This window comes from Epinephelus lanceolatus, chromosome 17 (genome assembly GCF_041903045.1).
Source record: "Epinephelus lanceolatus isolate andai-2023 chromosome 17, ASM4190304v1, whole genome shotgun sequence".
NCBI classification, from domain to species: Eukaryota; Metazoa; Chordata; class Actinopteri; order Perciformes; family Serranidae; genus Epinephelus; species Epinephelus lanceolatus.
This window is the reverse complement of record NC_135750.1, coordinates 16,977,775-16,990,280: the sequence shown is the minus strand read 5'-3', so window position 1 is coordinate 16,990,280 and position 12,506 is coordinate 16,977,775. Positions and strand designations below refer to the sequence as shown.

Sequence of the window (12,506 nt, the reverse complement as noted above, 5' to 3'; positions counted from 1 at the left end):
TGTAACTTAGTAGTCGTGTTGCCAAACAAGTTTGCTGCCCGGTCGCGTCTCTTCCGGTCTCCCCCCTTATACTTGGTTCGTCCGTACGCGGATATTGTTACAATCAGTGCTGAGGGCTGAAAGCAGCAGCGAGCGCTCAGCTGCTCGCAGTCCGGCTTAGTCCTGCGTTGGTGACGCTGAACTGACGGCTGCAACTGCGACAAACTTTGTGATTTTTCTTTTTTGGTTCCTGCTTTCCCTTTGTCGAAGATGACCTAACTTCGAAAGAGCTCTGCTGGCCAGGTAGTAGGGCTTTTTGCTCAGATACACGATAGTTATTACTGTGTTTAGGCACGCATCAGTGTGTTTCTTCTGCTGTGGAGTTTACTTTGTCTGCTCATACCGGGTTTCCTCTGTGACTGCTGGGTTACTATGGGGCAAAAATCAGTAAAGTACATATAAAGGCATTATGGCAACCAGTCTGCTACCCTTTGAAACCAGACTAATCTAAAAAAAAAAAAGTGCAGCTTCACTCTTTATGGTTGTCACTTTATTGACTCCAGCTCACTTATTCCAACATTTCTGCACTGAATCAGCTGCTGTGTTTACAGAGAGTCTCAGTTTGCTCGCCCAGCCCCACCAACCTGTTGCTGCATTCAAAGTTACTGCTTAATAACTCTGCTACAGAGGGGCTGCACACATTAACCAAGCTCTACGAGCCAGCAAACTCCCCCTCCATCTATCAACCGTGGCAATAAAGCCCAAGCTGTTGTCAGATACAGTACCTGTGTAGGTGGAGAGAGGCAGTGTGGTTGCCTTGCAGCTCACAGTGACATACGACTCCTCACCACAACCTGTGAGAGGAGACTGAGAGCAGCTTGAGTGCTTTGAGTCATACGGCCTGGCTGCATATCTCTTTCACAGATCTCCACCACACATTTAGGTTTGGTTGATATTGAGATTGGGTTCCGTATTAACAAATAACCATGCATTTCAGAGCATATTATATCATTTATTAAGCTGAAGAGGTTGACACTATGAGCCACTTTGTTCCTCTTTAGTTTTATTTCTGTTTTCAGAGCATATATAATTTGAGTCCAATCCAAATATACATTGTTTATAGTCTTTTGTTATGACTACATGAGTCATACACACTGGGTTTATGTCATTATTCATGTATGAAACAGAAACCAAGCTCAGCCACGGTGATACTCATAAGACCATGAAGAATAATTGTCTTCTTATCTCTTTTATATGTGGACATATTGTTGGCTGTCATTGCAGGACAGGGTTCATACTCAATTTTGAAACTACTTTACAGCCCCTTAAGTTCAAATGAAAGGCAGCATGGAGTGCCATACTTTACTTACTATTTGTCAGTGTTGTTTCCTTTCCTTTGTGGGTTAGGAAGTAACTGTTGGTGCTTATGTTTTGCCCTCTCTATTATTGCACGGCAGTTGGTTGATCTTTGTGGACACCATAAACACAATACCACGGAGAACTGGTTTGGTACCAGAGTACCCTAATTGAAAATACCTGGAAATGTTTCTCGGCTGCCACCATGGCAGCGGTCGTCCTTGACTTGCAGGGGGATGGCCGGCAAGTTTGGTTAACTAAACAGGAAATGAGTTTTCTCAAGAATCCTGCAGAAAATGCTCTCGCAAAATGTAAGGTGTAGCTGCAGTTCAGGATGGAAGTGAAGTGGAGAGAAAGCTGGCTGCAAGATTTAATCACATCAGCTCTAGTGTCTAATTACAAAGGGGATGTTGATAAATGCCTAATGTTTACTGGTGAGGCTCAAAGGAAATCTGTTCTGAGTATTTCTGATCCACCTCTCCAGTTTTGGGAACATTAGGATGACTACACCTGGCTTTGATTTTTAAGAAAATAAACCAGTGCTGGAATGTTGCAGCTTGGCGTGTACAAGTTAATTTTATCTGTCAAATCATCAGGTGAACCTGTGAATGTGTTGTTTGCTGTACCTGTTGATTTTATCTAATGGTGCCAGAGCTTGAGTTTCGTTACATCCTTTTGAAAATCTGTTCCTCCAAACTTCAAATATTCATTAGCGTTTAATACTGCCGTAAAACAAACCAACCATACAAGACTGCAGCCTAACATTAGCAAAACTACTTGTTGAATCTGCAATTATCTGATTACTGATTATGATGAAACGGAAGTATTTGGTCTTGTTCAAAGGAGGTTCGCTACCCAGCCCAGTATCTGCCTGAAGAGGAAGAAACACTGGTTGCTGCTTGTCACTTTTAGCTTTTAATGTTTATGCACTTGTACTCAACAACAGCTCTGGCATTGTTAGCCCATAGACTTGTTTTGGACATGCTTCAGACATAATTTATGGAAGCAATTAAGGCCGGTGGGTTTTTAAAGGGGATCACTCTGCACTCCAGTGTGTGTTCAAGACGTGCACATTTGCAATGTCTTTGTGTTGCAGGCGAAAGGCCCTATTAGAGCTCCATTCTGTCTGTGGGCAGCTGTGTGCCTGTGTGCTGAGCGAGCCACTGGTCCATTCTCCGTCTGTGTGTACAACTCTCCCTCAGTTCACACACTGACACACACTCTGCTGTTTTACTTGTCTCTCAGTTTCTCTCCCTTTTTGACTTTCTGTATACTTCAATCACACTTTTTGCATGTTTTTCTGCTTCATCTTTCTGTCGTACTAGTACTGTGGCTCTCTTTCTTTCACTTGTTCTCTGGCCCAAGGCATTATGCAAAGCTACCAGAAAAGGATTGTTAGCCATGCTTGTCTTTGCCTCCATACTACTCGCTATTCATTTCAGAAGCTTCCCTTTTCTTCTCTGTGACCTGCAGTCATAACTGCTGCTGCTTCAGACACACTGAAACTCCCACCACTTGGCCTCAGGGAGTTAAAAACAAATATGTTATTATTTCATGTTGTCAGTGTACTCCTTATTCCTCATTTTGTATATTCCTTCCTCATTAACATGATAGATTTGTAAGTCTGGCGTCTCGACGCCCACAGAGCCAAAGACCTGCAGCTGAAAAGAAAAGAAAAGAGGCATTCTCACATACACCAGAGAAGCACTCCCCCAACCCCCCAAGACAGGCACCAGACTCTACTTAGAGATGAAAAGCATTCTGGGATGCAATAGGAAGGCTCCTATCAACACACCCCACTGTGGTTTTGCTATGTGGTGATAGTGAGGAATCATCTTAAGTTAAATAAAAGAAGTTGTTGACTCTGCTTTTGCTTTTTGACTGTCAAATGAGTGACTTTATACCCTCGGGGGTTTAACTCGATCTCCATCTAAAAAAAGAAAAAGCACTATCCTGTTTATTTTTCTGAGCTGCTTTGGATTGGCCTCTCCTCAAAATGGCAACCATCACATAGCTCCTGACTGAATCATGTTGTGTGGAGGTAGCTTTTCTTTAGATCCAGTCTGGTGAACCGATCCCCCATTTGCAACTGTAGAAAAAAAGAGAAACGAAAGCTTCGGTTAGTGTTTGGCACAGACAGCCTGTATTTTTAGAACCTGTTTTCCACTGTTGTGACAAAACTTAAGCATCCCATCCAAGTTATAGGACTTTTACAGTTGACTGCAATAACTTTTTCCTCGTACTTACCCGACACTTAATATGTAACATCCTCTAAAAGTGGCTTTTTGTGCAAGCCTGGGCTTGAGAACACAGCCCATGTGTCCTGACAATCCTGCTTGCACAATGAAGGCCAATTATCACGGCGACATGTGTCATAACTCCCAGCTGTAGGCCTCTGCAGTGTATTCTAATTGGTGCTCAGTAGTTGGGTTTGAGGCTGTCGGCGTGTTTTACATACACCTGTAGGTCATTCCAAACAACTGTGCAAGGCTGAACACCAGCGAGATTTGCAACAAATTAGCTTACTGGCAAGAGTTTAGCTGATTCACTGCAGAATGTCAGGAAGTAGATGGAGGTCTAACAGAGGTGTTACAAGTTTGCATGTTAATGAGAGAAATTTCACTCCTACTCCAACTTATAACCAGCTAAAAGTAAAAAAATGGGTTTAAAAGAGGTTCCTGCTGTCACTACTTTCTTGTTGCCCAGCATATGGACCTTATCACTACACAGCAGGGGTGTAACGATTTAATCCAGCAGCGGTTTGATTTGCTTTAGAGTCATTTAGCAAAGATTAGATTAAATTGCACATTCTGGCTGCAATGTGATTCGATATGCTTTGATAAAATTAAATCATTCCCAAGCGTATGTCAGCTCTATGAATGTAAAAACAAAATGATGAATCATCATTGTTTCAACATCTGTAAACCTTGCTTTAGTTTCAAGTACAGCGTATTAGTTACAATGCATTTTGTCACACTCATTCTTCCTGCAAAATGGAGAACTTACAAACATTTTTTTAATCATGTAATTCTATTATTAGCTGATTTAACAGTGAAAACATCTAAAATGTCACACCACCAGCTGGCTTTCAGATCTTGACCTGATGCATCCGTGTTAAACCTCTGCTACTACACACTGCTGAGCAGTCAGAGGGTCCATATGGTGAGCTGAGCCCCCTCATGAATGAATGAATGGACCGGTGGAATGCTGCTCATAGTTTTCTTTCTCCAACCCATACACACTTTCAACTCCCCCATAACCCACCGGCACAACGTGAAAATGGCATTATGTAACAGCAGCGATGCCACTTTATTAATTGATTGGTAGCAACAATCTGTGTAACATCACTTGCTTACACAACATAGGAGTGGCCCCCATAGAAAGCTGAGCAATTGCAGGGGATTGCTCGTAGCGCTGGAGGCTCCCATGTAATGTATCCCTGATGGATTAGGGCTCTGGTTAGTGTGCACAGAACAGAACAGGCACTCATGGATAATGGAAGAAACCACAGGCGGAAAGGCGGGGATTGATAGAGGAGGGGGGTAGTGTAATTAGTGAGGTACCTGATGTATGGAGAGTCGTGGCATGCAAGGGTCACTCCAGGGGGCAAGAGGCCCCATACTTTCCTTTGCTCAAACTGAAACACCTGATCCTACGCCTGTCAAGCTTCTTAAGATTTCAGTTAGCCAAGTCCTGGTCTGAGACACAGAGGTCGACCCCAAATAAATTTCAGGCTGCCTAAATGGAGTAGCTGTGTTGTGTTTGCAGGTTGCATGTCACCATGCTGAGGCTTAGTAAACTGGCCTTGTTCAATAGTCCAGTCTCCTATTACAAACACACGCACTGATAAAGAAATGATGAGCTGTTCAGATATTATTCTACTGTCTGTGTGATGTCTGACTTTCCTACATTATGCCAGTTGTCACTGTTATCCTCTGTTTTGTGTTTGGTTGCTATGGCTACCTATTAAATACCTAGAAACAGTGTACTTATACTTAGCAACCGTTTTATGAAGGAAGTCAGAGTGATACTAGTCCAAAGAAATAACCATGAAATATCTTGTATTGGGTTTACTTTAAAAATCATTTTAAAGCTGCAGTTGCCAACTTTAATGAAAATAACAATGTTGAATTTTATTTTATTTAGACAGGGACAGGGATACATTCATTAACATGACCATTTTTAAGTCACGTAAATGTGCCAGATTTAGCCATACAGGCTAATTTGCATCTGCAGTCCCCAGGAGGTTGATGTGTATCAGAAAAAGACATTAAAATAGCATACAAAAGCCCAGAAGCCCAGATAAAAGCAGATTGGTGGCATGTCCACAGAAGGGCACATAAGCACAGAGCAAGCATATATAACCACAGACAAAAGCACATAGCAAGGCACATAAGCAAAAACAAGACATGACTGTGTCATATCTGCTAAAACTGTCACTATACTCTGAAAGAAGTGCATGAGAAAGATAGTCATTGCAAAAAATCATGTCCCTCCTCCCTGTCCTACTGCGTCTAATGGCATTTGCTAGAATTGACTTCGGTGCACTGCACTCAAAACAACCAGTCAGAGAAACATATTTTAGTGTACTGTTTAGCTGTAAAATGAGAGTTTCAGAGCTGGCCACCATGTAGGAAATAGTCAACCTAAGTTCCAAGCACACTGGCCAACTTTCTCATTTTACAGCTAAACAGTACACTAAATAGGCACTGCAGTGACAGCATCTTGATTCATATTTGATCAGCGCTGCGGAGTTTGACAGTTTGACGGCAGTTCACGAGCATGGATTGACATGGTTGACAGCTACTTTAGAAACTCCTTAGCTTTAACTGGTTGTTTTCGTTCACATGTGGTAAGGCTATGATGCTGTGCTCACAGTACGTGCAACACAGCAACAAGCTACAAGTCATTTTCAGTGGAAGCTGATGACGCCCAGCACTTGTTGCTTACACAGCACGATGTGCTCCAAAACAAAGTTGAGCTGGCATCAACTGTTTTCAGTGTTCCAATGACACGATGAAGCCTTGACCTTGACTTGTGGTACTGCATTATTTAGCTCAGTTAGCTGATTCTATGCTAACTTTTTTGCATTGCAGTTCACATGGGGATATAATGGGGTGGTGAAATGTGATGTTAAATAGGGCCCAAAAGCATTAATATTTATTGATTCAAGGTTCTTCATGGCGAGAAGCAGACACACACAAGGTTGTGAAGATATTAATATATTAACGAGCTCTCGAGCAATACTTCAATGGCAACTCACAGATAATGAGGCTCATAGTGTGAATACACCATTAGAAGCACTATGAGGCAGTAGAGTAGGCAGATGAATATCATTTTTTCACAGATTATCTGTGTCATTTAGTGCTATGTGAATATATTCACAGTTCCGGCTAAAACTAAAGTTATTTTTGCTCTACAGTTACCAACTACAGCTTCGATGCTTGGTGGTATCACTAGATCATTACATGTTGTACATTACTATTCTGCTACCTGGCAGTAAATGGAACAATAGCAGATAAATTAGCCTTATCTTTAAGCTATAGTAAACATGGTGCCAAGTCACCACTTACTTTATGAGGCAGTTTACTCACTATAAACGTTAATCTGAAGTCATGATGGGATGGGATGTTTGTTGCACTAGTTTATTGTGTTCCTTTTTGACAGCAGGAGTGGTCGATAAGGCAATTTATGTGAACTCATCTGGGTGTCACAATGCTTTGTGGATATCACTTGTGGTTGTCCCTGTTCACGTATTTGGTAATAAAGTCAGTGAGATCCACACCCAAATCAGCAGCGGCATGTCACCACAAAGGAAGCACAACCCCCATACTGTAAGGGGAAGTGTGCTGGTATATGTGTGCTGTACCAGTATGTCTTCATGCCAACCAAGCAGTTGGAAGACGTATTAACTGGACATTCAGGATGATTCTTAAGAAAGGGCAATTCTCAAGAAGTTCCTTTGAGTTATCATTCTTGCCTCTGTTTTCATTGCAGAGCTATTGTTGTAGGTCACCACTCCTTTTTTCAAAGTAAAAGTAAGGCGACTGATCTTTTCATATTGCTCAATGAGGAGGGACTTAAAGTGCCGGCTGTGTTTCTGCAGAGGTTGACGGTCACTGTCGTTAGAGAAACGTCCAGGGGAATCTACTAAAAGGAGGCCAGAACCTGACCACTGACATCGCATAAAGTTTGACTGAATGAGCTCCGCATTGTTTATGCACTTCTGAAGATCTATTAGTGTGATGGCGTGTTGTTTTTGGCCAGTGTTCCTGTGCCACTGGGTACTAGGGTGATGGCCAGAGGATTCAGTGGTATGTCTTGACCTCCCTAGGACCATTTTTACAACCTCGGGCTCATTATACAAGAGAGGGGTGGCTGTGTGTTCACCCTGAATTAACAATCCACACTGCAGACTCCAACAAAAGAAAGGCTCTTACTTTTATTCGGCCCAGACTACAAAAAACCTGACTGTGCAAAACTTTTCTTTTTGATGTTTTAAGTTTGTTTCCCATGGCCATACCCACTACGTAAAACAGATGTCAGTATCCAGCATCTTGCACCATAAAGTGTTCTGCTAGAGAAACTGTTCAGATTTCACTTTATTACTAACGTCTAACCTTTTCAAAATAGGAATCTGATATGCACACGGTGTTTCATTCGGTCACCCATGCAGTGATTGTTTGTTTGTTTGGTTCTCATCGTTTCATTAGTATGAAATGACTGGGTTTCTTTTAGCTGCAGCCACCGATCAAAGTCTTGACACCAGACGCGCTCCGCACAAGTATGCAGTAACCAGAGCCAATTGGTGATGGACACCAAACACCCCGTCACAGAACTTTAGGGGGCCCCAAATAGGCTTCTATTCATCTGCCTGTACAAATCACAGCCCGGGCAAAGAGCCATATTATCTTAGCTGCCCTTTCTAGTGCCCTCCTGAGTCATTGGCTATTGTGAGCCAAGAGCTGCTGTCTGCACCCCAGAGTCCACAAATCTGACTTGAATTACCATTAGATTTTAGTCCACCATGGAGGTCAAATTTAGTTACATGCAGGCCCAAACAATATGAGAGTTTCCATTTAGTGACGCTTCTCTTCAGTTTAGTTCAGTGTTTGACAAAACCTCTCAGTACACGTTTGCTTGAGACTGTCGTTTTATTGCAAGTAGGAGGTATGATAACTAGATGACTACATGAATCCATTGTACTCCCGATCAGTGCTGTCATTGATCTTCACTGCTGATTTTTGTCGTGAAAATGTCAAATTTCTTATAATTTAGGAAGCATTTCACTGCTGGAAAGATGGTCTTTGCACAAAACTTGGTTGTCTATTCAGTAGAAAGATTGCAAATACTTTTGGAATTGATGCTACATGACCAGAGAAAACAGCGGAAAAGGGCTGTGGTATTTGCTTTTGCTCAAGAGGTAGAAAACCTACAGCTATCTGAACACACTGCGCTGCTCTGACTAAGAAACGCTCCCACTGGTGGGTGACATAATTAGGGCTGCAACGATTAGTCGACTAATCGATGACTAATCAACGGTTTGAGTCTTTTTTCATAGAAAAGTACTATGAAAGTACACTAAAATTGCAACTTTTTACGTTCAAATATTGGCAGCTTAACACACTCTCCCATGACGGTGAACTAAAACCCTTTGGCGTGAGTACGACACAAGACATTAGATAACATAATTTTGGGGTTTGGGAGAGACAGACCAACATTTTTCAACATTTGAACACATTTTTCAATAAAATGATTAGTTGACTAATCGAAGAAATAATCAACAGATTAGTCGACAATGAAAATAATTGTTAGTTGCAGCCCTAGACATAATCCAGGAAACAATATGGCGGCTTGCTAGTAACAAACAATCTTAACTTACAGTCAAATGGTTAGCTAAAATTTGTTTCTAAAAACCTTTTAGGTGAGAAATAGGCAACGCAGTTACAGAATCTTGGTTCATATTTGATCAGCACTGCTTAGTTTTACCATTTGATCATGTTTTTTTCAGCCTACGACGTTTTTACAACACAGGAAATCACTATCAGTATCTTCCTGTTCACAGACAATGAAACAGTGCACTATAATATGTCTCTGAAGACATTGTAGGCGAGAAATAGGCAGTAACAGAGTCTTGGTTTATATTTGATCAGCACCGCCTAGTTTTACTGTTTGATTGGAGTGCAGCTGTCTCTTTCTCGATTAGCTAACTATACTCTTTGTTTCCGCGGTGGCGGGCATACAAAAAATGCAGAAGTACAATCTGTAGTTTGAGCAACAGCCCTATAGCCAGCAAAATTCACAAATTTGAACTGGGAGATGAGCAGGGAAATCCGGGCACTGGTAAGATTTAATGAAATTAATAAAGTATCCCATTAACCTAATCTGAAGGGGAAAAAGTAGCACACCCAGCTTCAGAGTCATTCTTCATTTGATATCTACAGTGTCTTTTTTAACTGATTATCCACAGTGTTAGGAAAAACTTATAGGAGAGATGTCCTGCAAACTGATCGCTTCCTGAATATTTCTAAGTATGACAGCAGCAGGGAGATGTAGCCAACAAGAAGAATCACTTTCAGCAGCAAAAATCTGATCTGATGAGCAGAGCTTCACACAAGTGCTCTCCATTAAGCTCTGGTTTCCCCATCATGAGGAGTCACTTCATTAAGTAAGCATGGCTCCAGGGTTGAATTCACACTCGGCCTGCCCTCTCCCATGACCCCACTTGCCAGTCACGACACACGCACAAGTGCAGGTTAGCACAGTCAAACACGCACGTACAGACACACACACACACTCTCACTGTTGAGGTGCTGTTTGAGCCCTGATGAAACACGTCACACTTCAGTCAAACAGCAAACTGTAACCTTTACACATGACCGTCATGCTCCTCGACTCCCACCCTGTCGAACGCACACACTCACACAAACCCTGCTGCATTGCCGCGCCCATTACTCAGTGTCAGGCCTAATCAGTGGAGTAATCTGCAAAACTGATCATGAAGAACATTCCCCCTTTCCTCTGACTCCCACCACCAGCACCAGCCCCACTCGCCTGCAGAGGCCCAGTTGTGCTCCACTGACTCTCCGAGATAAATGGAGATAATGGGAGTCATATGCTAGCAGTTGGTTTGAGGCAGGCCTACATGAAACATTTATAGTCCTCATGTAGTCATGGGGTTGAAGAAGAGGGATGGAGAAGAGATGACATTGAAGTAACGAGACATGACTAGACTGGTGTTACATTTCTTTATCAACGTGAGAACAACCTGCACAACTTTTCTTTTCTGCACCCCTTTTTTCTGCGTTACTGTCCCACAGACCTCATTTCATACCCAGTGCACACTTGCATCCTTCTCTCTGAAGCATGTTATATAAGTGCAACTACCCTCACTTAACATGAAACCACATGTTACATGGGCAGGACAACATAGTAGACCTGGACGATCCATTAGCCTCATGTGTTGCTCCACAGCAGAAAGCTGTCATTAGCCAGGAGTTGATTGGGGGGGATCTGAACCATGATGGTACTCTCTAATTGGATGCTGTCAGTGTGTTTGGTGGTTGGCTAATGAAGGAGAGAAACTCAAGCCCAAGGTCACTGCAGCTTTTCTTACCTTTTTTTTAAGGCTAAAGAGAGCGCAACAGGACCTGCCTGTCATTTACCTAGAGCTTTACCATGCATAAAATAACATGAGAGTGGTGGAGCTGACATGACAAGGCGTGTTAAGCATATGGACCATCTGCCTTGCATATAACCTCCAAGTGTTTTAAGAGTTTGTGTTTACTGCAGCGGCTACTGTCTGTGCTTTACCATCTGCGGGTGCAGGCAACCGCAGCTCCATATATGTTCCTTTTCTAGTCATGCTCCTGAGCCACATCTGTAGTCATGTGCTGTGAGTGATGTCTTTTCCCGGATTAGCTAATCTTTGCTTTCTGTAACGGCATGTTTAGTTTCCCATATGTTCTGCGGGCTGCGTTGACATGCCAAATGTTCCATTATTTACAGCGTTCAGGAAACTATTTAGCATATGGCAGCATGTTTTGTTTACAAAGACGGTAGCTTTATAGGCTTGTGCGTGCTATATGAGGAACTGAGCGGTTGAGTGGCTATAAGTGTCAGGGTGGTAAATGCTGAATGGAAAAACACGAGTCGGCACTCCTTTTTCTCAACTATGTCAGCTGTGAGATTTTATACAAAATAGTTCAATTACAGAGTTAAAAGACGCTCCTTCTGCTTCATTCAAGAATCTAAAATCTGTGAATGAAGCTCAGATATCCGAGTGAGCGAGGTGGATTTTATTATTTATGTAACTTATTTAACTGGTCTTATTAGACTTCAGTCCAGCACCCTGCACTGTTCAAACAGCCTGGCACAGTAACAAAGGTTGCAGTACTGTAACCCCAGTTCTATTACTTCATGGATAATACTCTCCTCCAGTCAGGAGCATGCATATGATACTGTCAGCTTTTCCTACACCGTCTCCAGTGGGTGGCGTATAAGCGACAGGGCCCCTAGGTAGAGGGGTCCGCCTGAGCTAATAGAACAAGGGTCACAATATCGTAACTGTAATTCTGTCCCTCTGCTGGACCCAATGCGGACAGTGAGTGGAGCCTGATGAATGAACACCCTGTCACGACATAACGCTAACACAGCCACACTGATCCTGACCGGCTAAAGGTTGGTCGCTGCAACGTGCCTACGTCTTTACAACCCTAGGCCGCTGCAGTGCAGAAGTAGGGCGCCCCAGCCAACCCAGGTAGTACACAAATGAACTGGGTAGAGGACAAACAAAAAACACCCTGCCACCACATTTCCTGTGTCATCAAGAAGCACGGAAACATGTAGGTAGTGATCAGTGGGCATTCGCCACGGCTGAATGGAAAAAGGATTAGCTGACAGTGTTAACATATGCGGGCAGGCACATCCTGATTGTCTAGGTAAGTTTATGCAAATTTAAGTGGGCAAATGTGTGCTCATGATTCGGAGGAGAGTCAAGTAGAGGGCGGAGCCCGTGAGATAGACCCGCAGTATACTTCTCCTCATGTAGGGGCAGTACTGGATGGTGCACGTTTATAGGGATTTACATGAGCCTGGTATTAGATTTGTAAAAAAATGGTATAATTTAAAATATGAACGTAAAACCTAACCGAAATAAGGCAGACACATTT

At 42.7% G+C, this 12,506-nt stretch overlaps 1 protein-coding gene across 2 annotated transcripts in view; it reads left to right on the top strand.

Annotated features, from left to right (window-relative positions):
• The first annotated feature begins 124 nt into the window (after window positions 1–124).
• Window positions 125–12,506, top strand: part of LOC117247830 (protein FAM53B-like) — a 29,432-nt gene continuing 17,050 nt past the window's right edge. For both annotated transcript variants that reach the window (XM_033612408.2, XM_033612407.2), the window contains exon 1: window positions 125–282. The gene's annotated coding sequence lies outside the window, so the exon portion shown is untranslated. The remainder of the gene's footprint in view (window positions 283–12,506) is intronic.